This window comes from Theropithecus gelada, chromosome 13, assembly GCF_003255815.1.
Source record: "Theropithecus gelada isolate Dixy chromosome 13, Tgel_1.0, whole genome shotgun sequence".
Taxonomy (NCBI): domain Eukaryota; kingdom Metazoa; phylum Chordata; class Mammalia; order Primates; family Cercopithecidae; genus Theropithecus; species Theropithecus gelada.
Genome location: NC_037681.1, coordinates 3,704,786 through 3,727,844, shown reverse-complemented (window position 1 = coordinate 3,727,844; position 23,059 = coordinate 3,704,786).

The following is a 23,059-nucleotide window of genomic DNA, read 5'->3' as shown; positions in this document are numbered from 1 at the left end:
GAAAGAAAGAAAGAAAGAAAGAAAGAAAGAAAGAAAGAAAGAAAGAAAGAAAGAAAGAAAGAAAGAAAAAGAAGGAAAGAAAGAAGGAAAGAAAGTTTCTCTCAATTTATTCTGCCCTCCTGACTCTGGCCCCTCATGCTTCCCTGAGGATAGCCATAGAAACTAGATTCCCTCCTCCCCAAGGCAGGTCACAGAAACCACAACCACTTTCCTTTTCCCTTTCCCCAAAGCCACACATAAAACTGTGAAAGGAAAATAAATCTTGAGGCCCCAAAATCACTCAAGCTGGGAACTGCTTAGGGCAAACCTGCCTCCCATTCTATTCAAAGTCATCCCTCTGCTCACTGTGATAAATGCATATATGATTGCCTCCTTTGGAAAGGCTAATCAGAAACTCAAAAGAATGCAACCATTTGTCTCTTAACTGCTTATGACCTGGAAGCTCCCTCCCTTCTTCAAGTCTTCCTGCCTTTGCTTTGAGTTGTCCCACTTTTCCAGACCAAACCAATGTTCATCTTGATTAACACCTCATGTCTCCCTAAAATATACGAAACCAAACTGTGCTCTGACCACCTTGGGCACATGTACTCAGGACCTCTTGAGGCATGTCACAGGTGTGTGTCCTCAATTTTGGCAAAATAAACTTTCTCAATTAACTGAAACCTGCCTCAGATTTTCATGGTTCACATTTTGGTAACCACAGAGGGATTCTGAGTGGAGGTGCCCCTGACCTTTGACAAATCTCCTATCAGTGCCTGGGACCTGCATGAGCTAATTTTATGGCTCAAACTAACAGGATAATTTGCTGAGGCCTGGGAGTACACCCTCCAGAGAATCGCTGATCTCCCCAAATCTGGTCAAAATCTAAAGTTTATTTTGCTGTACAACTCCCCATTTTTAAGAAGTTTTACTTGCTTCCAGCAAGGTTGGCAAGATTTCCTGTTTCCATGACGATGGAAGGCAGGTAACTCTTTATGGAGTTTGACCTCGCTCCCAGCAGGGAATATGAGTTCAAGTTTTTTGGTTTTTTTTTCCTCCTGCTTCTAGGATGATAGAAAGCTGTCTAGCCTGAAACCCATCCCTAGGTAAGTAGTTGAATTGGGGTTTTATCTTGTCTAAAGTTTAACAACCAGTTGGTCTCAATTTCTCCTTACCATTAGAGCACTCAGTGTTCATATTCTCAGCATTTCTGTTGTTATTGTTTGTTGCAGTCTTTCTCCCAACAGATTTGAGCAACTCTGCCTGACTGGATAAAATCCAAATAAGAATTCCAAATTATGAGTAACAAACCCTTTCTAATTTGGCTAAAGTTCCTCGCAGCTGCAAAAGAGGGAAAAACAAACAAAGAAAAAAACTATGCACTTTCTGTGTTTGCTTCCTGTCTTAAAAAAACAAACAAATGTTCTTTCATTTACTTTCCTTCCACCCTATACTTCCTGCTTCCCCCTTTGCCATCTGCAGTACCAAAAAAAGTCTAGAGGTTTATAATGACTTGAACGCCTTTAAAGAATTCAGAATAAAGGGGCCACTCACCACAGTTGGGGTGCTCTCTTTTCTTTATGGAGTTTTAACAGTCATGGGCAGATTCTTCTTAGGTCTAAAGCTTTGTTTTCCTGTATTGCATGACCTGAACTCTTTGGCTTTGCGGGTACCAGAGATTACCTTGTACTGTGAGAGGATTTGACCATGGCTTGAACAATGGTAAATGAGATAAAGGACTATTATCATGTTTGTCTCAAAGGCAAACTACAAACTAAGTTCCTCCCAAAGACCAGGAATGAACAAGGACAGCGTAAAGATTAGAAGAAAGATGGAATCAGTTAGGTCTTATCTTCTTCACTGTCTCAGAATTTTGCAATGAAGAGTTTCATAACTTTAAATAATGACTATCACAGTTTTCATAAATAATCTAGATAAACAATTAAAATAAAATAGGTAAATGTAATGTGATAAATATTTGTAGACAATCGTCATAATTTAGAATCTAAAGTTATATTAATTATAGATATTTCATTATTTGGGTATTTTCCAGTAAAAATACATTGTAGTAAAACATTCTAAAAAAGTATCCTTCTTAAAAAGGTGAACAATTTTTGTCTGATACGAAGTTTATTTAAAGGTTATGTATAAAACAAGGTAAAAGGAAGCATGAAATAAGAGAGATGTAGACAAAGCTATAGAAATAAAGGTTTTTTATTTTTTTGGTGAGAAAGATTAAAAAGAAATAGTTTTATATAAGAAAAAAATCTTGTATGGTTAATTTGGACCTAGAATAAAATGACTGGTTGTTTAAGAAAGAGGTATATTCAGGACAAACCAGAAAGTCCAAGCATGTCATGAAGAGTCTAAGGCACAATAAAAGGATTAAAAAAAAAAGACTTTTATATGGTCAAGCTGTCTATATTTTGAGGGAAATTATAATGGTCTTTCTGGAGAATGGGTTTAAAAAAACCATTTATATGCTAAGAAATTTATTAGAAGAGTAAGGGATTGATTTCTTAAGGGATTTACTTTTAATAAATTTATTAGAGATTTTAATTATGTTTTTAAATATATGCAAAGATACATTTAATGTTATTAATATATAATTATATATTTCAATGCATAATTATAATTAGATAATATATATTATATGAACTCATCCTTTTTATGGCTGCATAGTATTCCACGGTGTATATGTGCCACATTTTCTTTATCTGGTCTATCGTTGATGGGCATTTGGGCTGGTTCCGAGTCTTTGCTATTGTGAATAGTGTTGCAATAAACACATGTGTGCATATGTGTGTGTGTATATATATAATGTATATCTATTATATATTATATTAACAGAATATATTTATTGTAGTAATAAAATAATATACTAATATGCTGTATAGTATATTATACTAATTATTATATTAATAAAATATGATTAAAATATGATGGAAGACATTTAGCTGCAGCTTATGTGCCTTGCTATAGTATCTCTTGTCCTAGGACTTAGGGACCTTGTTTTTGTGACTAGTCTATACAACATACTAATGAAACTGGAAATCAAATAATGAGAGCTACTTGGTGGACAAGAGTACCACCAGAGAATACTTCAGAATGTTAGCAGGGAGAATGTGAGAAGGCTTACAGTATACTCAAACTAAACTATATCTAGGTGTAACTACTGCTCCTCTCACTTTAGCTTGGAGCATCCAACATTATTGGGTTTGTAATTAGTACTCACATTGCATTTCCATTATAAATGCTCAATGGCAACAACATATTTGGTGGATAAAACAGCACTAGCCAACTAAGGCAAAAAGAACCTTAGGTGCAATAAAGGCAGGACTTGAGATATTAGAACAAGCTAAAAATGTATTTAACAACAACAAAAGTTCACAAGAAAAGATGATACTTACCAGTCTAAATAGATTAAAAGAAATACTCTTTCAGAAGGAAAGTATGGGTTGGGAAGCTACACAAGAAGATAATGACACTATTGTTAGGTAGGTAAATCAACTACTCAACTAACAAGGAGCCATGTCAAAACCCAGTGATGGAAAACAGCATGAGTCCAAACTCAACAAGGTTTACTGACCATGCTAATCCAAATGGAAACTGAAGTGGCCTCTAAAATGTGCCCTACCATTTTGGACGCAGAAACACAAGGTATACATTAATGCAAAAACATATGAACCCTCTTCTTCCTGGAAAATTACTACCAAGGATATGTAGCTTAATTCACTGTACTCTTACAGCAATAACACCCCACATAGATAATAACCAGACATATAACATAGTGCTAGTAGGAACAGAGGATTTTTTTTTGTAATACCCATATTTTCCCAATGGGGAGTTGATAGGCCTTATTAAGTAATAGTACTTGCAGTCCAATTTCAGTTCTACATTGTAAACAAATTCAGGAAGTTGGTGCTGCCCCCAAAATGTTTGGAATCCTGAAATCACATAAATATGATCTTTAATTTCTTTTTTTTAGTTTAATTTAAAGTTCCAGGATACATGTGCAGGATGTGCAGGTTTGTTACATAGGTAAATGTGTGCCATGGTGGTTTGCTGCATCTGTCAATCCATAACCTAGGTATTAAGCCCTGCATGCATTAGCTATTTATCCTGATGCTCTCCTTCCCCTGGGCCCCCCAGACAGGCCCCAGTGTGTGTTGTTCCCCTCCCTGTGTCCCTGTGTTCTCACTGTTCAACTCCCACTTATAAGTGAGAACATGAGGTGATTGGTTTTCTGTTCCTATGTTAGTTTGCTGAAGAAAATGACTTCCAGCTCTACCCATGTCCCTGCAAAGGACATGGTCTCATTCCTTTTTACAGCTGTATGGTATTCCATGGTGTATAAGTACTATATTTTCTTTCTCCAATCTATCATTGATGGCGTTTGGGTTGATTCCATGTCTTTGATATTATGAATAGTGCTGCAGTAAACATACAAGTGCATGTATCTTTATAATAGAATGATTTATATTCTTTTGGGTATATACCCAGTAATGGGATTACTGAGTCAAATGATATTTCTGGATCTAGGTCTCTGAGGAATTGCCACACCATCTTCCACAATGGTTGAACTAATTTACATTCCTACTAACAGTGTAAAAGCATTCCTATGTCTCCACAGCCTCATCAGCATCTGTTGTTTCTTGACTTTTTAATAATCGCCATCCCTGCATGAGATGGTATCTCATTTTGCTTTTGAGTTGCCTTTCTCTAATGATTAGTGATGTTGAGGCTTTTTGCATATGTTTGCTGGCCACATAAATGTCTTCTTTCGTGAAGTGTCTGTTTATGTCCTTTGCCCATTTTTTAGTGGGATTGTTTGTTTTTTTTCTTATAAACTTGTTTAAGTTCCTTGTAGATTCTGGATACTCAAACTTTGTCAGATGGATAGATTGGAAAAAATTTCTCCCATTCTGTAAGTTGTCTCTTCACTGTGATGATAGTTTCTTTTGCCATGCAGAAACTCTTTAATTAGATTCCATTTGTCAATTTTGGCTTTTGTTGCAATTGCTTTTGATGTTTCGTCATGAAATCTTTGCCCATGCTTATGTCCTGAATGGTATTTTCTTCTAGGGTTTTTATAAGGTTTTACATTTTCTAGCGTTTTATATTTAAGTCTTTAATCCATCTTGAGTTAATTTTCATGTAGGGTGTAAGGAAAAGGTCCAGTTTCAATTTCTGTATATGGTTAGCCGGTTCTCCAGGCACCATTTATTAAATAGGGAATCATTTCCCCACTGCTTTTGTCAGGTTTGTCGAAGATCAGATGGTTGTAGATTTCTGAGATTCTATTCTGTTCCATTGGTCTATGTGTCTGTGGTTGTACCAGTACTGTGCTGTTTTGGTTACTATAGTTTAAAGTCCAGTAGTGTGATGCCTTCAGTTTTGTTCTTTTTGGTTAGGATTGTCTAGGCTCATTTTTGGTTCCATATGAATTTTAGAGTAGTTTTTGCTAATTCTTTGAAGAATGTCAATGGTAGTTTAATGGGAATAGCGTTGAATCTATAAGTTACTTTGGTCAGCATGGCCATTTTCATCATATTGATTCTTCCTATCCATAAGTATTGAATGTTTTCTCATTTGTGTCCTCTCATTTCCTTGAGCAGTGGTTTGCAGTTCACCTTGAAGAGGTCCTTCACTTCCCTTGTTAGTTGTGTTCCTAGATATTTTATTCTCTTTGTAGCAATTGTGAATGAGAGTTCATTCATGGTTTGGCTCTCTGCTTGTCTATTGTTGGTGTACAGGAAGACTTGTGATTTTTGCACATTTATTTTGAATCCTGAGACTTTGCTAAAGTTGTTTATCAGCTTAAGGAGCTTTTGGGTTGAGACAATGGGGTTTTCTAGATACAGAATCATGTCATCTGCAAACAGAGACAGTTTGACTTTCTCTCTTCCTATGTGAATAATATCCTTTCTTTCTCTTGCCTGATGACCCTGGCCAGAACTTCCAATACCATGTTGAACAGGAGTGGTGAGAGAGATGACCCTTAATTTATATCCCCTGCTCAAAATAATACATGATATACAGGTGACATGGTTTGGCTCTGTGTCCCCACCCAAATCTCATCTCAGATTGCACTCCCATAATTCCCATGTGTTGTGGGAGGGACCTGGTGGGAGATAACTAAATCATGAGAGCTTTTTCCTCCATACTGCTCTCGTGGTAGTGAGTAAGTCTCATGAGATCTGATGGTTTTACCAGGGGTTTCTGCTCTTGGGTCTTCCTCATTCTCTCTCTGCCTGCTGCTATCCATGTAGGATGGGACTTGCCTCTCCCTGCCTTCTGCCATGATTGTGAAGCTTCCCCAGCCACATGGAACTGCAAGTCCAATTAAACCTCTTTCTTTTGTAAATTGCCCAGTCTCATGTATGTATTTATCAGCATTGTGAAAATGGACTAATAAATTGGTACCAGCGGAGTGTGGTGCTGCTGAGAAGATACCTGAAAATATGGAAGTTACTTTGCAATTGGGTAACAGGCAGAGGTTGGAACAGTTTGGAGGGCTCAGAAGACAGGAAAATGTGGGAAAGTTTGGAGACTTGTTGAATGGCTTTGCCCAAAATGCTGACAGTGATATGGACAATAAAGTCCAGATGGAGATGAGAAACTTGTTCAGAACTGGAGCAAAGAGACTGGCAGCTTTTTGCCCCTCCCCTAGAGATTTGTGGAACTTTGAACTTGAAAGAGATAATTTAACGTATCTGGTGGAAGAAATTTCTAAGCAGTAAAGCATTCAAGAGGTGACTTGGGTGCTGTTAAAAGCATTCAACTTTAAAAGGGAAACAGCATAAAAGTTTGAAAAATTTGCAGCCTGACAATGTGCTAGAAAATCTGAGGAGGAATTCAAGCTGGGGGCAGAAATCTGAATAAGGAAGGAGGAGCCAAATGTTAATCCTCAAGACAATGGGGAAAATGTCCCCAGGGCACATCAGAGGTCTTCACGGAAGACCCTCCCATCACAGGCCCCGAGACCTGGGAGAAAAAAGTGGTTTTGTGGGCCAGGCCCAGGGTTCCTGAACTGTGTGCAGTCTAGGGACTTGGTGCCCTGCATCCTAGCTGCTCTAACCATGACTGAAAGGGGGCAACAGAGAGCTCGGGCCATAGCTTCAGATGGCACAAGCCCCAAGCCTTGGCAGCTTCCACATGGTGTTGAGCCTGCAGGGGCACAGAAGTCAAGAATTGAGGTTTGAGAACTTCTGCCTAGATTTTAGAAGATGTATAGAAACATCTGGATGTCCAGGCAGAAGTTTGCTGCAGGGGCAGGGCTCTCATGGAGAACTTCTGCCAGGGCAGTGTGGAAGGGAAATGTTGGGTCGGAGCCCCTATATAGAATGTCTACTGGGGCATCACCTAGTGGAGCTGTGAGAAGAGGGCCCCCATCCTCCAGACTCCAGAAAGGTAGATCCACTGACAGCTTGCACCATGCACCTGGAAAAGCTGCAGACACTCAATGCCAGCCCATGAAATCATCCAGGAAGGAGGCTGTACCCTGCAAAACCACAGAGGTGGAGCTGCCCAAGACCATGGGAACCCATCTCTTGCATCAGCATGAACTGGATGTGAGACATGGAGTCAAAGGAGACCATTTTGGAGCTTAAAGATCTGACTGCCCATCCTGGATTTCAGACTTGCATGGGACTTGTAGCCGCTGTGTTTTGGTTTTGGCCAATATCTCCCATTTGGAATGGCTGTATTTATGCAATACCTGTACCCCCACTGTATCTGCAAGATAACTAGTTGATTTTGATTTTATAGGCTCATAGGCGGAAGGGACTTGTCTTGTCTCAGATGAGACTTTAGATTGTGGACTTTTGAGTTAATGCTGAAATGAGCTAAGACTTTGGGGACTGTTGGGAAGGCATGATTGGCTTTGAAATATGAGGACATGAGATCTGGCAGGGTCCAGGGGTGGAATGATATGGTTTGGCTGTGTCCCCACACAAACCTCATCTTGAATTGTTCTCCCATAATTCCCATGTGTTGTGGTAGTGACCTGATGGGAGATAATTGAATCATAATCGTGGTTTCCTCCATACTGTTCTTGTGGTAGTGAGTAAGTCTCATGAGATCTGATGGTTTTATCAGAGGTTTTCGCTTTTGTGTCTTCCTCATTGTCTCTTTGTCTGCTGCTATCCATGTAAAACAGGACTTGCTCCTCCTTGCCTTCTGCCATGATTGTGAACCTTCCCCAGTCACGTGGAACTGTAAGTCAAATTAAATCTCATTCTTTTGTAAATTGCCAGTCTCAGGTGTCTTTATCAACAGCATGAAAATAAACTAATACAATAGGAAAAGGATGCTTTCATCGGAAAGGGAGGAAAAATGAGACTGTAGTTGTTTTAGATCTTATTTGCAACCAGATAACATTTGATTTAAATTATAAGGCCATTTGGTACAATACTGGGTTAATAAGAAAGTTACTTTTATGATGAAATAGTACTTATGATAATGAAGAAAACTGGAGAATTGGAACTCAGCCCTCCTCAAATTGTACTCCCAGCAGAAAATGAACAAGCAATTAGACATCATGAAACATCAGCTAATTACAGTTCTAAATGCAAAGATATCATAAAGTATAAATACAGAGGGAGGAAAATTAATTAGTCACAGCCTATCAAAATCTATGTTTAAGATTCTTTTCTATAGTAGTTGTTTCTTTACTTCATTGTCTTTACCTCAGTGGACCCCTAAGTTGTTCATCATATTGTTAATTATTTTTCTAATATTCCTATGTTACAAATATTATAAATACTGCAAAAATGTTACCAAAAGAATAAAACTCCAGCCAAAATTATGTTAGCTCATCAATTTGAACTATGGCCACAGAATGTATGTAAGGGTGGTCTTCTATTGTCTGTTTTATCCAACATACTCTTTCCTCTAATTCTGACCTACTGAATTACAACAGAAAGGGACATGCTCCCAGTTTGCTCTGAGTCTGTGCCCCTGGTTTATAGTCCTCAAACTTAGCTCAGAATAAAATTAACTTTGACTTAAATCTATAGTGGCTGTTATTTTAACCTTTTGGGTCAACCTAGTTGATCCACATCAAGAAAAGCATGTAGTTTCAAAATACTGGAGCAAATATCCTATCACCTAAAAGAGCTAAAACTTAGTATGTTCAAGTGAAGAGCAAGAAATAGTGGAGGTTGGCGGGGGGAGGTGAGAAAAGTGTGCTTTCTTGGTAGTGGTCATCTCGGGTAAACTGATGGTAGTGTCCTTTTTTTTTCTTTTAAATGAAATGACTTGAATTATTTGTTTCTTCAATCCATGTGCATATATAACTTTGAAAATAAACAGCAACGTAATTTACTAAGAAATAAAAATACTTGATGATCAAGTCCATTGGAAAAATTAGATACTTAGCTTTTCAAAAGACTAAGAACATCCATCACAAACCACTGAGGCTTTAAAAGCATCTCTTCAAGAAAACAGGATTGGAAAAAAAAAGCAATATAAAATACTTAAGGTATTGCCTTCAGTCCCCTGGGCAGCCATCCACCTTGTTTAAGGTCTCCGAGAGATTTAACATCAAGGAAACTCCAACAGTATGCACTATCCAACTCCCTAATCTGTCTACCTGGAATCTCTGCCTTACTCCCTACCGTTAAGCTGAGGTCAGTCTGGTTTAGAAGGTAACCTCTCTCCCTTCACCAGAGCTGGCTGCAGGCTGCTAGCATTCTGTGCCTCGAGGATTGGGAGGGTTTCATAAGAAACCCAGTTGTTCCAACCTAAGTCCATAAAGTGTGGGAGCATCAGTCACTCATAAATCTCACCTCCTACCCCAGTGCATAGTATCACCTTGACTAATCCAATGACAGATTATACACATACTCCTCCCTGCAATGGCCAGATGAGGGATGAGAGCTGGCTCCATCTGTGCAACTGTCTTCCCTTCCACTTCCCAAAACCTGCTCTTTCCTTATCTCTCCCTATATTTAACTGGCTCCACTGCTTTCCTCCTTCAGCTCCTACTAATTTATGATGTACTTGTATTACTAACATGTTGCTTAATTCCTTTTAGCCTGATTTGTTTTTTCTTGAGACCAGGGTCTCACTTTGTCACCCAGGCTGGAGTGCACTGGCACAATCACAGCTCACTGCAGCCTGGACCTCCTGGGCTCAAGGGAGATCCTCCCGCCTCAGCCTCCCACATAGCTGGAACTGCAGGTATGAGCTACCACACCCAGATAACTTTGTAATTTTTGTAGAGGCAGGCTTTCACCATATTTCCCAGGCTGGTCTTGAACTCCTGGGCTCAAGTGATCTGCCTACCTTGGCCTCCCAAAGTACTGGGATTACAGGCATGAGCCATACCTGGCCTAGCCTGATTTTTTTCATGTATAAAAAGGAATAATATTCCTTGAGGATAGAGACTATCTGGCCATCTCTGCATACTCTGTAGTGCCTAAGCTCAACATGCACTGAAATATTCACCAAGGGATTAAACAAATACACCTAAAATTACAATTCCAAGAAGGAATCCTTGGTCAATAAACTCTCCTATTCCTGGACTCTCTGACCTAGAACAACCTTGAGGTACAAGACAAGGTCATGTGTCCACAACCTCGGGGAACCAGAAGATACAGCAGAAGCTGTCACGATGCAGATGGCAAGCAGGACATACCTGGAAGGAAGTGGGAATACAGACGAGGTTCAGATTCTCTTGCTTCACCCTTTCAGCTGTTGGAAACAAAAGCCATATTGGCAGTTTTTCACTCTCCTCACTTTATTTTCCTTGTCACATGTGTTTGCTCAAATCCAACAAACAAGGGAAGGTCTATTTCACATTGACAGCTGTCTTTCATCCTGTATCCCCCTTCTAGGTGGGAAAGCTGGTGACTGTACTTCACACATCAGAAGACAGGGATACAAGAAAGCCTGGAGAGGTAAGCACTGACCACAAAAAGCCGAGTCAGTGTTTGCTATTGTTACGTGCCTGGCAACATTCTAAGAACTTTGTATATATGAACTCTTAATCCGAACAATCCAAAAGGTAAGTTAAATTATTTTCCCCATTTTGCAGAAAAGGCAACTGAGGCTCAGAGAGGTAATGTAATTTGGTAGTTATACCGCTAATAAGGGGCACAGCTGGGATAAGATCCCAGGCCATCTAGCCACACAGTCTTAAGTCTCCTATATTGCCTCATCTAGGAAAAAGCTAGAACTTCACTTTTGCATTTTAGTAAAAAATATACTTATTTGTAGGCCCCAGAGGGTGGCTAAAAGAGATTTATTTTTTCGTTTTGGATTTGTACCTTTCAGGAAAGTTTGATTAAAAAAAAAAAGACTTCAGGATAAAACTGTCTTATTAAAATTTCATGTCTTTTTAATCACTGAGTGCCTCTTGGGAGGTTTGGGTGCCACTATTACAAAATCCATAGTAACTCCTGTGCCCTGAAAGTATTCTCCAGATACTTGGTTAAGATTGAAAGGTATATAACACAAAAGCTCCTATTTGGCCAATGAGAAGGCTTCCAGAAGCCATCACACCAGCACTACAACCACTCCTTCATAACAAAGTGTTCCTGGACTTTCCCTCCTGGGCCCTGCCCCTTGGCACCTAGAAGAATTCGGCATTCAGGCAGGCCTCTCCTCTGGGCTTTGTTCTTACAAACAAAGAGCAGGGCAGTAAAACCTGTTGAGCAGCCACAGGGGCTGATAATTCCTGAGCCTTTCCTAAGCACAGAGACACCCTAATCAGTGTGAAATGAGCACCTGCAGGAACCAGCCATCAATGGCAGGAGCCCCACATCCACTCCAGGGTCATGGACAGGGCAAACCCACTGTGGCCTCAATTATCTGCCTGAGGAAGTCTGAGATCACGCAAAGAACTCAATGGCAGAATGCCATTGACATGATTAAAATTATATTGGGACCTCGAGCTAAGTCAGCTCCTCCCCTCCAGCTGAGCAGAGTAAACAAAGGCAAGGACACCCTTCAAAGTTGGATGAAGAGGCCCAAGATTCCCTCTCTCCACAAAAGAGCAGAAACACTCAGCTGACCTCAGGTAGTCCCTCTCTCCAGCTCTGTACTGCTGAAGCCAAAAGGGCAATGCCAAACCTGTGCGCCACTTCCTTCCTCTCCTCTACCTCCCTACCCCATCATCACCCACGAAGCATCTAGTAGACAGTGAGAGAGCATACCTATTCGCTGCACAGCGTGGACAATCATAGAACTGCTTCCAATTCCCAGCACTTGGTTATTCTGCCAAAAGGGGGGAAGAAAAAACAAAACTTATTAATACCATATTTTACTCCCTTGTCAGCCCACTTCCTAAAGCTATAAAATTATTATGAACAGCAATTCATCAACACAGGTGCAAGACAGGTACTGTGCTTATTTTATAGGAACATAAACACTGAACCTCAATGCTGTACTTTAGCCAAGGCATGGTGGACAAATGTGCAACAAGGCCTCCTCCCTTCGTTTGTGACACTGTCAACACCACCACTTCCTCCCTCCATTCTACCAAATAATTGGTGAAATTACTTGCAATTGAATAGCAACTTGTGTCACCTTCACAGAAATGGCCTGCATATAAACACTTAGATTCATATAAACAACTCAGCTAGAAAGGATTCTTTTCACTTTGGAATTTTAGGTCCCTTAGTTCTCATTTCTTCCACTATTCTCTGATGTTATTAATGTAAACCTTTGTATTGCTTTCTCTCCACGTTCTTGCAGTGGTTATATTTTTATATTACTATACTTAATTTCTGGGATATATGTGCAGAACGTACAGGTTTGTTATGTAGGTATACATGTGCCATGTGTTACCCTGCACCCATCAACACATCGTTTACATTAGGTATTTCTCCTAATGCTTTCCCTTCCCTTGCCCCTCACCCCCTGACAGGCCGCAGTGTGTGATGTTCCCCTCCCTGTGCCCATATGTTCTCATTGTTCACACTTATGAGTGAGAACATGTGGTGTTTGGTTTTCTGTTCCTATGTTAGTTTGCTTAGAATGATGGTTTCCAGCTTCATCCATGTCCCTGCAAAGGACATGAACTCCTTCATTTTTATGGTATTTGATGGTGTATATGTGCCACATTTTCTTTATCTATTCTACCATTGGTGGGCATTAGGGTTGGTTTCAAGTCTTTGCTATTGTGAATAGTGCTGCAGTAATCATACACGTGCATGTATCTTTATAATAGAATGATTTATATTCCTTTGGGTATGTTCCCAGTAATGGGATTGCTGGGTCAAGTGGTATTTCTAGTTCTAGATCCTTGAGGAATTTCCACACTGTCTTCCACAATGGTTGAACTAATTGACACTCCCACCAACAGTGTAAAATTGTTCTTATTTCTCCACATCCTCTCCAGAATCTGTTGTTTCCTGATTTTTTAATGATCACCATTCTAACTGGTGTGAAATGGTATCTCACTGTGGTTTTGATTTGCATTTCTCTAATGACTAGTGATGATGAGCCTTTTTTCATATGTTTGTTGGCTGCATGAATGTCTTCTTTTAAAAAGTGTCTGTTCATATCCTTTGCCCACTTTTCGATGAGGTTGTTTTTTTCTTGTAAATTTGTTTAAGTTCCTTTTAGATGCTAGATATTAGTCTTTTGTCAGATGGATAGATTGCAAAAATTTTCTCCCATTCTGTAGGTTGCCTGTTCACTCTGATGATAGTTTCTTTTGCTGTGCAGAAGCTCTTTAGTTTAGTTAGATCCAATTTGTCAACTTCGGCTTTTGTTGCAATTGCTTTTGATGTTTTAGTCATGAAGTCTTTGCCCATGCCTATGTCCTGAATGGTAGTACCTAGGTTTTCTTCTAGGGTTTTTACGGTTTTAGGTTTTACATTTAAATCTTTAATTCATCTTGAGTTAATTTTTGTATAAGGTGTAAGGAAGAGGTCTAGTTTCAGTTTTCTGCATATGGCTAGCCAGTTTTCTCAACACCATTTATTAAATATGGAATAGTTTCACCGTTGCTTATTTTTGTCAGATTCTTCAAAGATCAGATGGTTGTAGATGTGTGGTGTTATTTCTGAGGCCTCTGTTTTGTTCCATTGGTCTATATATCTGTTTTGGTACCAGTACCAAGCTGTTTTGGTTACTGTAGCCTTGTAGTATAGTTTGAGGTCAGGTAGCGTGATGCCTCCAGCTTTGCTCTTTTTACTTAATATTGTCTTGGCTATACAGGCTCTTTTTTGGTTCCATATGAAATTTAAAGTGTTTTTTTCTTCTAATTCTGTCAAGAAAGTCAACGGCAGCTTGATAGGAGTAGCATTAAGTCTATAAATTTCTTGGGCCCATATGGCCATTTTTGTGATATTGATTCTTCCTATCGATGAGTTTTTCCATTTGTTTGTGTCCTTTCTTATTTCCTTGAGCAATGATTTGTAGTTCTCCTTGAAGAGGTTCTTCATATTCCTTGTAAGTTGTATTCCTAAATATTTTATTCTCTTAGTAGGAATTGTGATTGGGAGTTCATTGATGATTTGGCTCCCTGTTTGTCTGTTATTGATGTATAGGAATGCTTATAATTTTTGCCCATTGATTTTGTATCCTGAGACTTTGCTGAAGTTGCTTATCAACTTAAGGAGATTTTGGGTAGAGATGATGGGGTTTTCTAAGTATACAATCATGTCATCTGCAAAGAGAGACAATTTGACTACCTCTCTTCCTATTTGAATGCTCTTTATTTCCTTCTCTTGTCTGATTGTCCTGGCCAGAAGGTCCAATACTATGTTGAATAGGAGTGGTGAGAGAGGGCATCCTTGAATGCTTCCAGCTTTTGCCCATTCAGTATGACATTGGATGTGGGTTTGCCATACATAGCTCTTATTATTTAGAGATATGTTTCATGAATACCTGGTTTATTGAGAGTTTTTAGTACAAAGTGCTGTTGAATTTTATCGAAGGCCTTTTCTGAATCTATTGAGATAATCATGTGGTTTTTGTCATTGGTTCTGTTTATGTGATGGATTATATTTATTGATTCACATATGATGAATCAGGCTTGCATCCCAGGGATGAAGCCCACTTGATCATGGTGGATAAGCCTTTTCGTGTGCTGCTGCGTTTGGTTTGCCAGTATTTTATTGAGGATTTTCACATCGATGTTCATCAGGGATATTGGCCTGATATTTTGTATTTTTGTTGTGTTTCCACCATGTTTTGGTATCAGGATGATGCTGGCCTCATAAAATGAGTTAAGGAGGAGTCCCTCTTTTTCTATTGTTTGGAATAGTTTCAGAAGGAATGGTACCAGCTCCTCTTTGTACCTCTGGTAGAATTCGGCTGCGAATCCATCTGGTCCTGGACTTTTTTTGGTTGGTAGGCTATTAATTACTGCCTCAGTTTCAGAACCTGTTATCAGTCTATTCAGAGATTGGACTTCTTTCTGGTTCAGTCTTGGGAGGGTGTATGTGTCCAGGAATTTATCCATTTCTTCTAGATTTTCTAATTTATTTGCATAGAGGTGTTTATATTATTCTTTGATGGTAGTTTGTATTTCTGTGGGAATAGTGGTGATATCCCCTTTTTCATTTTTTATTGTGTCTATTTGATTCTTCTCTCTTTTCTTCTTTATTAGTCTGGTTAGCAGTCTATCTATTTTGTTAATCTTTTCAAAAAACCTGCTCCTAGATTCATTGATTTTTTTGAAGGATTTTTTGTTTGTCTATCTCCTTCAGTTCTGCTCTGATCTTGGAATCTGCTAGATTTTGAATTTGGTTGCTCTTGCTTGTCTAGTTCTTTTAATTATAATGTTAGAGTGTCTTTTTTAGATCTTTCCTGCTTTCTGCTGTGGACATTTGGTGCTATAAATTTCTCTCTAAACACTACTTTAGCTGTGTCCCAGAGATTCTGATATGGTCTGTCTTTGTTCTCATTGGTTTCAAATATCTTATTTATTTCTGCCTTAATTTAGTTATTTACCCAGTAGTCATTCAGGAGCAGGTTGTTCAGTTTCCTTATAGTTGTGTAGTTTTGAGTGAGTTTCTTAATCCTGAGTTCTAATTTGATTGCACTGTAGTCTGAGAGACTGTTACAATTTCTGTTCTTTTACATTTGCTGAGGAGTGTTTTACTTCCAATTATGTGGTCAATTTTAGAATAAGTGCTATGTGATGCTGACAAGAATGTATATTCTGTTGATTGGGTGGAGAGTTCTGTAGATGTCTATTAGGTCTGCTTGGTCCAGAGCTGAGTTCGAGTCCTGAATATTCTTGCTAATTTTGTCTCATTGATCTGTCTAATATTGACAGAGGGGTGTTTAAGTCTCCCACTATTATTTGTGTGGGAGTCTAAGTCTCTCTGTAGGTCTCTAAGAACTTGCTTTGTGAATCTGGGTGGTCCTGTATTGGGTGAATATATATTTAGGATAGTTAACTCTTCTTGTTTCATTGATCCCTTTACAATTATGTTATGCCCTTCTTTGTAATTTTTTATCTTTGTTGGTTTAAAGTATGTTTCATCATAGACTAGGATTGAAAACCCTGCTTTTTGTTTTTCTTTCCATTTGCTTGGTAAATCTTCCTCTGTTCCTTTATTTTGATCCTACGTGTCTTTGCGCATGAGATGAGTCTCCTGAATACAGCACACCAATGGGTCTTGACTCTTCATCCAAGTTGCCAGTCTGTGTTTTTTAATTGGGGCATTAAGCCAATTTACATTTAAGGTTTATATTGTTATGTGTGAATTTAATCCTGTCATTATGATGCTAGCTGCTATGTTGCCCATTAGTTGATGCAGTCTCTTCATTGTGTTGATGGTCTTTACATTTTTGTATGTTTTTGCAGTGTCTGGTACTGGTTTTTCTTTTCCATAGGTAGTCTTTCCTTCAGGAGCTCTTGTAAGGCAAGTCTGGTGGTGACAAAATCCCTCAGCATTTGCTTGTCTGTAAAGGATTGTATTTCTCCTTCACTTATGAAGCTTAGTTTGGTTGGATATGAAATTCTAGGTTGAAAATTCTTCTCTTTAAGAATGTTGAATGTTGACCCCCACTCTCTTCTGGCTTGCAGGGTTTCTGCAGAGAGATCCAATGTTAGTCTTATGGGGTCCCCTTTGTGGGTAACCCGACCTTTCTTTCTGGCTGCCCTTGACATTTTTTCCTTCATTTCAACCTTGGTGAATCTTACTATTATGTGCCTTGGGGTTGCTCTTCTCGAGGAGTATCTTTGTGATGTTCTCTATATTTCCTGAATTTGAATATTGGCCTTTCTTGCTAGGTTGGGGAAGTTCTCCTGAATACTAGCCTGAAGTGTGTTTTCCAACTTGGTTCCATTCTCGCCATCACTTTCAGGTACACCAATCAAACATAGGTTTTGTCTCTTCACATAGTCCCATATTTCTTGGAAGCTTTGTTCGTTCCTCTTCATTCTTTTTTCTCTAATCTTGTCTTTACATTTTATTTAATTAAGTTGATCTTCAATCTCTGATATCCTTTCTTCTGCTTGATCAATTCAGCTATTGACACTTGTGTATGCTTCACAAAGTTCTTGTGCAGGTCATTTATGTTCTTCTCTAAACTGATTATTCCAGTTAGCAGTTTCTGTAACTTTTTATCAAGGTTCTTAGCTTCCTTGCATTGGGTTAGAATATGCTCCTTCAACTCGGAGGAGTTTGTTATTACCCACCTTCTGAAGCCTACTTCTGTGAGTTCATCAAACTCATTCTCCATCCAGTTTTGTTCCCTTGCTGGTGAGGAGTTGTGATGCTTTAGAAGAGAAGAGGTATTCTGGTTTTTAGAATTTTCAGCCTTTTTGCACTAGTTTTCCTTATCTTTATGGATTTGTGTACCTTTGGTCTTTGATATTGGTGACCTTTGAATGGGGTTTTTAAGTGGTCATCCTTTTTGTTGGTGTTGATGTTATTGCTTCCTATTTCTTAGTTTTTCTTCTAAGAGTCTGGCCTCTCTTCTGCAGGTCTGCTGGAGTTTGCTGGAGATCCATTCCAGACCCTGTTTCCCTGGGTTTCACCAGTGGAGGTAGCAGAACAGCAAAGATTGCTGCCTGCTCCTGCCTCTGGAAGCTTTGTCCCAGAGGGTAACCTGCCAGATGCCAACTAGAGCTCTCCTGTATGAGGTGTCTGTCGACCTCTTCTGGGAGGCATCTCCCTGTCAGGTGGCACAGTGGTCAGGAACCCACTTGAGGAGGCAGTATTTCCTTAGTAGAACTCGAGTGCTGTGCTGGGAGGTCCGCTGCTCTCTTCAGAGCCAGCTGGCATGAACGTTTAAGTCTGCTGAAGCTGTGCCCACAGCTGCCCCTCCCGCAAGATGCTCAGTCCCAGGAAGATGGAAGTTTTATCTATAAGTCCCTGACTGGAGCTGCTGCCTTTCTTTCAGAGACACACTGCCCAGAGAGGAGGGATCTAGAGAGGCAGTCTGGCCACAGCAGCTTTTTGGTACTGTGGCAGGCTCTGCCCAGTTTGAACTTCCTGGTGGGTTTGTTTATACTGTGAGGGGAAAACTGCCTACTCAAGCGTCAGTAATGGCAGGTGCTTCTCCCGCACCAGGCTTGAATGTCCCAGGTAGACTTCAGACTGCTGGACTAGCAGTAGGATTTTCAAGCCAGTGGATCTTAGCTTGCTGGACTCTGTGAGGGTGGGATCCACTGAGCAAGACTACTCAGCTTCCTGGCTACAGCCCCCTTTCCAGGGGAGTGAATGGTTCTGTCTCAGTGGCATTCCAGGTACCACTGGGGCACGAACAAAAACTCCTGCAGCTAGCTTGGTGTCTGCCCCAGTGGCTGCCCACTGATAGCTTCGTGCTTGAAAAGCAGGACCCCGGTAGTGTAGGCACCCAAGGGAATCTCCTGGTCTGCGGGTTGTGAAGATAGTGGGAAAAGCATAATATCTTGGCCAGATACCTATGTCCCTCACAGTACAGTCACTCATGGCTTCCGTTGGCTAGGGGAGGGAGTTCCCCAACCCCTTGTGCTTCCTGGGTGAGGCGACGACCCATCCTACTTCTGTTTGCCCTCCTTGGGCTGCACCCACTGTCTAACCAGTCCCTTACAGTGGTTCTTTTAGCCTTTCAACCCCTACATCATTGTCCCAGAATAGAAAGATTCCTTTTGAAACTTACTAGTTATTTAGAAATCGCAATTTGGGTACTAAATTATTATAGAAAACAATAAAATGTTTTTAAATAAGTAAATCTATAATTTTTACATGATATGATCATTACCGAAAATAAATCTGACTCTCATATTCTAAGAGTGATGGTATGAAAAAACTATGTTTTGCATGGTGTCACTTAAAATAACACTTCAAAACTATTTATGAAATAATCATGGGCAAATCAGTTACATTTCATAAGGTGATATGATAAACATAAAGAATTGTTTGTACATAAATGTCAAAATATCTTTTTTTCAGGATAAAATAATGAACCCCGTCAGAAATGACTGTCTATTATAGGATGATGGATTCCATGGTAAGTGAAGTTAAAATTGTATTCCCCATCAGAAATATCAAAAATAAGTAATGAAAGCGTGGTATACAGGAAATAATTTGTCACACATACCAAGACAAGTCTTCAGAGTTTTAGACACATATTCACGAGTGAGAACACACATCCAACCAAAAATCTGTTGATTTCACTTCCACAATCAGCAGTGTGGAGACTAAAGATAGTAGAATTAAAATTACATTCTTAACCCAAAAGTCCAAAAACAAAGAATAGATCATTTATGGAAAAGGGTTTGTAAAACAAAGAATGACAGATCTACAGAAGGTATTCACAAGTGAGAAAACACATCTCACCAAAATTCTCAGGATTTCACCATCACAAACACCACTTTGGAGCCTGGAGATGCTGCACAGCCTTCTGTGAACAGGACACTGACAGGGACCCTGCACAGTGTAATGGCCCCAAACACAAACCTCAAAGGAAGTTCAGCCTCTCAGTGTGGCAGGAGCAGCTGCGGTGCCCTGGGATGTGTCTCCAGCAGTTGGAGTCAGGTGGGCTCAGGGAGATGACTGGAAACTCTTTGAGGAAGGAAGAGGTCATGAGGCCTCAGTCACCGGCACAGGCTCCTCTTCTATGTGAACAGGGCCAGGGCCTTCTAGGACACCTTCCAAAGCCTCCTCTTTCATCCCCACTGAGGGCACTGAAGCCCTACAAACACTCCAGGGTTGGCTGCCACTTTGTCTCTGGAGCAGCCCCTAAAGTTCCCTGCTGTTCTCATGACTGTAGGGATACTCAGTCATGCCACTGTAAAAGGAACCTAGTGTGTCCTCTCATCACCTGCCACTGATGACCTTCATGCCACTTCTCCAGGCCTTTGCCAAGTGACCCCACTCTCACCAACCATCAGAAGGATGGAAAGCGGGCTGCACTGCATGATGTTCGGCTTATGAGCAAGTCAGAACTCATGGGAGTCTCAGGTTTGTGCAGCTCATAATAATATCACATAGGAATCCTATTTTGACATTCCCTGGTTCCTCATTCTGTCTGAAGAGTTACCCACTCTGCCCATCCACTTTAAGACTTTCTTCTTGTGAAGCTGCTAATATAATGGTGTTTTCATTTTGAGACTGATATGATTCTAATGGTGGAATACTAGATGTGTGCTTGTCACATCCTCACATTTCTAAGAATAAAAGACCCTTCTTTTGAGTATCATTTGTTCTTTTTTTTTCTAGCTTGTCAGAATTACATTTCCAGTGATGGATGTGAAAACTTCTTTGCTGAAATGCATTTATATTGTTATAAATTGACTGCTTTTTAAAAATCCTATAAATTACAAATACTTTGTAATTTCCATTTTTGTTGTTTCTTTGCTCCAAACTACATTTAATGGTACTTTACTTAGTTTCAAAATATTTAGATTCTTACCGACACATTTTTTTAATTAAATTTAGAATTTCAGTGGCTTTATGGGTATGGCTGGGTTACACTGATGAATTGTATAGTAGTGAACTCTGGGCTTTAGTTACCCATCACCCGAATAGTGTGCCTTGTCCCCAAGAGGTAATTTTTCATTCCTCCTCCTTCTCCCACCGACCCCCTTCTGATAACTTTCTGTTGCTGATTTCTAATACAATTCCCTCAGTTATGAATAATTTATTTTGTATAATTTAATCAGCTTAATTTGATTGAAATATCCTGTGGTCCCAAATATAATGTATCATCAGCAAATCTCTTGAAAAGACCATGGAATCTGCTGTGGTTTGGTGGAGTGTTCTCTAGGTATCAATCTTGTCCAGATGGTTGATAGTGTTGTTCAAGTCGTCTGTATCTGCAGTGGCCCAAGGGGCAGGGCTGTTTGCACTGCAACCTGGACCTGCTGCAGAGTACTTCTCTACCTTGAGTCTCACTCATGACAGACAGACTTACATGTCCCCAGGTGGGCCAAACCTGCATTCCTTGGGGTAGAATATGTAGCCTCCAAAAACCAAGGAAGTCCTACTTAGGGCTTCCATTTTTAAGGACAAAGACATTCATTAAAAACACTGGAATAAAATAGATATTCCTGTAATCCTGAACTCTGATTCCTTCCTTGTTTATGTAGCACACATTACAATGGCCTTATTAATGGGGACATTATTTAGTGCCATTTGATGGCAGCTGTTGAGTTGAATGCCCAGATCCAAGGTACAGGGCAACACCAGCTGGGGGAAATCAGCCGTCCAACCACAGCCACGATATGTCTAGTCAGCCACAAAGAGTTCGCAAGTAAATTTCTGATCATTTTCCTTATCTTGGTGCAGCATCTGGACCTCCTCTCTAACGAGGAAGGTCTAAAGTTTGACACTGTTTGTCGTTGATCTGTTGCACCAACTGTCATCTAGTCTTTCTGTCAGTCACTTACTAGGGCACTCAAGTCAAATTCTCCATAGATATGATTATCTTCTTTCAAATTCCAGACAAAATGTTGACTTTATATTTGCTTAGCAAATTAAATATTTTAATGCTATGAATATGGTCACTTAAATTGTACCTTTCTCTCAGTCTCTCTGCAAATGTTAACGTGGGGCAAAGTTCATAACAGGTTTCTCATTATTTCTCTTTTCCTCTACAATTTCTAAGTAACATGACCTACTATGAGAAAACCTGTGAAGTTAGTTTTAACCCAAGACAAAGTAGTTATATTGAAATTTAATACCTTCAGAAGCCAGAAACTAAATACATTGCTCTTGCTTTTTAGCTTACTTAGGATTATTATTTACTAGTAAACATTTGCTTTAATTTTCAATAGAATCAATAGGCTTCTCCCTTTTTTTTTTGCCTTGTATAAATAATTTTTATATAAACAGTTTTCCTGGGGTAACAGATTAGCTTACCTTCTTATTTTCAGTTTTAGCTTCCACCTAGGGCTGCTGGGATTCCAGAATACAAAAGACACCATTTTCTAGGTTGAGGATGTTTCTAATTTACTACGGTAAGTATATAAAATGTGTGTAAGATCCAGCTAAATTAGTGTCTAGCAAGAGATGATGCCTCTATTTGTTTGTTAAATGTGATAGTTTCATTCCTGACTGCTCCTGGGAGGTCAGAATTTATTTTATTTTTTTACTGGTCTTTCATTTTTTTTTTTTTTTTTTTTTTTGCTAGTAATATTTTAGAAGAGCTAATATCTAGAAGTATTCCAAAGTAAGACCAATTCATCTTCATAGAGCACTTATACTTCGTGATCCTTGGCTCCTGCCCACGAATGACCAAGTAATAATAAAGTTCACTACTTTGATATGGAGCTGCTGCTTCCAGAAGGACAGAGTCACTATTTCCAGCTGTCAATGCAGAGACTGTATTATTATTATTATTAATTATTATTATAAGACAAGAAAGGAGCACTAAAGACTTTATTCAGCTCTTGCCTGTTTCCTTTTTTAAACTTTTGATTTTTGCTCGGAGGTGAAAAGAAGCACTTAAAACAGTTTATTTTAAAAATCAGCTTGAGTTAATTTGATCCCTAATTTTTCTCAGGAGCCTTAAAAATTTTTTAAATAATTTCTATAAGTGTTTGATTCTTAAAGTTGTTTATATATGAAAAAAACTACGAGCATGAGAACTCTCAGATTTTATTCTAATTTTTTCTACATGTAAACTACCTTATCTAAGTTAAAAGTAAATAAGTTATTCCACTTTGTTTTCTTGTTAT